This window comes from Octopus bimaculoides, chromosome 4, assembly GCF_001194135.2.
Source record: "Octopus bimaculoides isolate UCB-OBI-ISO-001 chromosome 4, ASM119413v2, whole genome shotgun sequence".
Taxonomy (NCBI): domain Eukaryota; kingdom Metazoa; phylum Mollusca; class Cephalopoda; order Octopoda; family Octopodidae; genus Octopus; species Octopus bimaculoides.
Window position 1 is genome coordinate 34296541 of NC_068984.1, and position 5809 is coordinate 34302349.

Below are 5809 nucleotides of genomic sequence, written 5' to 3' on the forward strand. Positions count from 1 at the left end.
TATATATATATATATATATATATATATATATAAATGAAACTTCCCCAATACTATATAGGAAATATACATAGTAGATATCATACCCTCATACTCACAGTTTACATATGTAGAGTAGAATAGTTAGCGGGCTGTTATGTAGATAGAGGTATGTATGTGTCTGAGGGTGAGTATATATATGTATGTGTATACGCACATGTATGCAAGCATATGGATATGAAAATAAACAGATCAACATACAAACGGATAGGTACATAGGTTATATGAACAGACAAGCACACGTACGCATATGGAGAATGAAGCACATGACCATATATACACACACATCACGTCATACGAGGACACGTCTGGTAATATGTGTCCACACATATGGAGATGCACATCCATACATACAAACACATACAAACATACAAACATACTGACATGCAAACACATCCATACATACAAACACATACATACATACAAACATACTGAGGTCGATATAATCGACTGGCCCCTCCACCAAAATTTCAGACCTTGTGCCTAGAATAGAAACGTTTGTGATGATAATTGATGAAGCAATGGCAACTTTAAATGATAACGGTATGTTTATTTTTTAGGGGCATTACAGTTGCTGTTGCCATAAGTCTTTAATATGTTCTTCCGTAGGCTTAGTATGTGTATAGAGACATGTTTTATATTTGTATTCACACACCTAACCACTAAATGAACCATACCGTCTAAATGAATAATGACATGCTATATATTAATACCGTTTTTGCGCTGAGGTAATTGTCATACTATCGGCAATCATCGAATCATTTATCAAAGTTTACAGGCTACAATACTAACTAGAAAAATATTGTTTTAGTTATTTCAGGTGATTGCTTGTTTCGAGAGTGACAAAAAAAAAAACACCTCTCATCATATTTATTCTATATAGCACTGCCCAAGTAGTTGCTCTGTACACCTGTAATACATGTATTATCTGTAAATTTATTTAACCGAAATCTTCGCCGATCATGTTTCACTGTTTGCTCTTCCACTTGTCTTCGAAATGGCCAACAATTCTACTTAAGAAGTCCTCGTCGCCTTTCAACCTAATACTAGCTTGCTCACTGGAGATCGTTGCAGGCATTTTGACATTGCTTTTTCATTTGGCATCCGTGCTTTACGCGCTATCTTTTTCTTGTTAGTAAATCTTTGCAGACTACCTTGTTGTTCTTTAGATATTGATGTATTCCAAAAAAACTCCTAATTTTCTACCACGTATCTCTACCTTAGAAACAAATACATGCATGTTCATTCCCTCTGAACCTGTCTGGCAGCATCTTGTGTGTTTCTGTCATTTTTTAAAATTATTATTCCATTCTCTCTACACTGTTTTGCAAATAAATGCCAGTGCTCATCAAGTACGTCAACGCTCTCCAACAGTTACATCAATGATCATAAACAAAATTCCAGTAATAATAATAATAATGATAATAATAATAATAATAATAATAATAATAATAATAATAATAATAATAATAATAATAATACCATCAGCAATTATAATAATAATTATTGTAATTATAATAGAAATAAGCAACTAAATAAAAATAAAACATCCTATAAATTTTTTCCTTTCGTTATTAGGGAATGCAATTATTATAATTAATATAAATAATTTCGATTCATTTACAAAAACTGTTTGTTTGGAGTAATCGTAATAAAACTCAATATATTTTTCTCTTTCGAAATGAGGTGGGGTGTAGGGAAAGGAATGGGCCGGAAGGATGCGAGAGATATTGGATAGTTGGAATCGAATGAAATTAATAATCAATAATATGTTTGTAATTACGTTCAGTCATAAACATCGGCATTTGAATATAATGTACTTGACTGTCTTTTTTCCTTCCTTTCATACAATTCATATTATTATTATTATTATTATTATTATTATTATTATTATTATTATTATTATTATTATTATTATTATTATTATTATTTTGTTATCGTCACCTCCACCACCATTATTATTATTATTGTTTTTCCTTTGAAATCGATATTGCATCAGCATTTTGATTGATTAGAATTATACAAAAATATCTTAAATGGTTTTCTTTGTTGTTTGTTTCTTATTAAAAAAAAAAAAAAGAATATGATATTTTATTAGTTTTTAATATCTAAAATTGTATTTACTTGTAATTAATATAGTATTAATTTTGCTACTCAACAACAATCACGACAACGGCAATCACGACATCTTACATTGGCTTAAGACCTCAAATTCATAAATGTAGGATAGTGGAAATCTTTAAAGGGCCTAAAACCCTTTACAGATGAAATGAATTTGTCAAAGTAAAGCTGCGAAGTCGTCTTTCTTTAGTTGAAGCGAAACAGCCGTTTGCAAGGTATATGGCTGCCAGTTCACAGATATAAATTTCAAATGATTCTACTGATTGTTGTGTCGCAGTGCTAGTGTTAATTCTTTGATATCAAGTTATTCTTAACCGAGTTATCAATGTTCAATAACTGTGACCATCTGATCTTTCTTAGGCGTATAATAGTATAAAGTTTCAATGGCGTCTTTTTTCATGTTTTCAAGACTGCAGTGTGTTATTGGAAGGAACTTTTCTATTGCGTCTATCATTACATATCAAAAAAACTATTGTGTGGGATTTGATGGAAATTTAAATGCAGTTCTAAGAAGAAATCGTGACCATACAAAAGATGAGACGAAGTGAAAATATTTAGTTAAATATTCAGAAATTCTTAATAAGTGTTAAATTCATTTCCCACTTATTTAACAATGGGAAAAACCTAACTAATCACCATTTTGTAACAGCAGCTTCTGATTGGGATATTATATTGCAATAAAGTATTCATCAGATGATTCGGTGTGATTAAATGTCCAATTACACCTAGAAGAACTAATGCAGTGATTCCGGACAGCCACATTGGTGAAACGTACGCAGGGAACAAGTAATATAAACTTGTGTTTGCCATCATTTCATAGACACACACACACATACACACACATATACATTTTAGATACGATTACTGCCAGCAAGTACTAGTTAAGATTAAGAGCAAAACATCATTTATGTAACGAGAAACTAAGTTGCATCACATGAAGCGATGCATCTGCACTGTATGGTGAACTGTAATTCATTGTATAGCTTCCCAGCCATGATGGAGCAGTGCAGGATGTGCAGAAACTATTGTTGTGATAAATATATATATATGCACGGCCATATCAGGTTGAAAACATCGGTTCTCGTACGATCACCGAAGTTAAGCAACGTCTAGTCTAGTTAGTACTTAGATGGGTGACCGTTTGGGAAACCTAGTTGCTGTAAACGTCTTTCATTCCTTATATAGGTGCAGGAATGGCTGTGTGGTAATTAGCTTGCTTACCAACCACATGGTTCCGGGTTCAGTCTCACTGCTTGGCACCTTGTGCAAGTGTCTTCCACTATAGCCTCGGGTCGACCAAAGCCTTGTGAGTGGATTTGGTAGACGGAAGCTGAAGGCCCATCGCATATATATTTATATATGTGTGTGTGTGTGTGTGTGTGTGTGTGTGTGTGCGTGTGTGCGTGTGTATGCGTGCGTGTGTGTGTGTGTGTGCGTGTGTATATGTATGTATGTGTGTATGTTTGTGCGTGTGTTTGTCCACCATCATCGATTGACAACCGGTGCTGGTATGTTTTGGTCTTTGTAACTTAGCGGTTCGGCATAAGACACCGACATAATAAGTACTAGGCTTACAAAAAATAATTCCGCGGGTCGATTTGCGTGACTAAAAGGTGGTGTTCCAACATGGCCACAGTCAAATTATTGAAGCATGTAAAACAATAAAAGGATGAAAGAATATAGACGTGGATCCCAGGTTTCACGTATAAGAATGCCGTGGAGAAAGCGAAAAAGAAACAGAACCGATACAAAATTCATTTTTGCTTCCATTGAAAGTTTGAGCTTTGGGTGTGTGAGTATGTGTGCGAGCGTGCGTGTGTGTGAATATGTGTGCGAATGTGTATACGCATATATACACAAAGACACACAAGATGGACGCTAGCACACTAGAAATTAATTACATATTTATATGTAATTAATTAAAATTAAAATATATTAATTAAAATTACGCTGTTAGTATTGCAAACACTAACTATCTAAATAATTATGTCTGGTTAAAAAAAATAAAACAAAAACGCAAAGGTGACAACCCCAAAATTAAAATTAATTTTCGATACAAAATTATAATTCTTTTTATAATATGAATAACGATTCTTCTATTACTACCGGTGCATATTCAATTGTCTCAGTGATACTTGCGCGCCTACTTAACATCTAAATTTTCATAAAGCAGGCATAGCTGCATATATCCCACCCCATATATATATATATGTATATATATATGCATATATGCGTATGTGTGCGTGAGCATAAGTATGTACATTGAAACATTCACATATGCTTATATGTGTAAATATTCCTTTCTACTCTAGGCACAAGGCCCGATATTTTGGGGGAGGTGGCCAGTCAGTAAGATCGACTTCATTATGCAACTGGTACTTAATTTATCGACACCGAAAGGAGGAAAGGCAAAGTCGACCTCGGTGGACTTTGAACTCAGAACATAAAGAAAGACGAAATACCGCTAAGCATTACGCCCGACGTGCTAAGGTTTTATATCTCTTTACTGCACACAAGGGGCTACATACAGAGGGGACAAACAAGGACAGACAAAAGGATTAAGTCGATTACATTAACCCCAGTGCGTAACTGGTACTTATTTAATCGATCCCAAATGAATGAAAGGCAAAGTCGACCTCAGCGGAATTTGAACTCAGAACGTAAAGATAGACGAAATACCGCTAAGCATTTCGCCCGGCGTGTTAACGTTTGTGCTAGCTCGCCGCCTTTATATGTGTAAATATTGAGAGGTGCACTAAGCGGCTTTGGATGAAATATAATTGTATGCAATCATATTTAACATGTTCACGTACACGGGTTTTCGTTCAAGATTTTTACAACACCCGTCATCCGATGTTACACCTGACCCCGCTAATGGCAACGGCTAGGCGCCATATTGTGTATATCATCTATCTGTCTCTTCGTCTATATATATATATGCCTACATGCAGGAAGAGATAGATTCACCATGATAGATCGCTAGCCACTACACATTCTTTATTTTCTCTCCTTGTTTCTTTCTGTGTTCCTTTCTGTGGAAGAGCGTAGGCCCGAAACGTTAAATACTTTTTCACTTCCCGAGAGTTAAACTAATACATCTGTATGTTGTCTACATCCCTTGTCTTCGTCTTTTGTTTATTTTGTTAATTCTCCCTATATATATGTGTGTGTATATATATATGTATATGTATATATAGTTATCTATGCATTCATAGACACGTACACACACACTCAAACTCAAAAACACACACACACACATGAGTTTTATGTTCAGTTATTATCCAAACAATTTGACGTTAATCTGAAAGATTACTCCATACTTTAGTAGAGTACAAAAGTATTAGTTTTTAACAAGGATAGTATTGACAATGACTTCGAAGTTTCGGCTATATATATATATTTGAAAATAACATGTATTCTTGTTTTTATACTATTCATTTGGTTCTTTATAGATTATTTTTATAGATAACTTATTTAACACTATATTATTTAGAAGTTATAGTTTCATTTCAACATAATATTAGAACTTCGATTGGAATAGTGTTGATATATTTTCGATTATTTTTTATTAATATTATTTGATTAATTATTAATCTTTATAGTTTATAATATCGTTAAAGTTTTTTTTAAATCAAAACTTTGTATATATATA

General features: G+C 33.6%; 1 protein-coding gene and 1 pseudogene across 1 annotated transcript in view; one reads left to right on the forward strand and one right to left on the reverse strand.

Moving 5' to 3' along the window:
• The window catches only part of LOC106875874 (opioid-binding protein/cell adhesion molecule homolog), a 574302-nt gene that overhangs the window by 171728 nt on the left and 396765 nt on the right, over positions 1 to 5809 (reverse strand). The gene's annotated exons all lie outside the window — the stretch shown is intronic.
• On the forward strand, positions 3205 to 3323 carry LOC128247743 (5S ribosomal RNA; annotated as a pseudogene).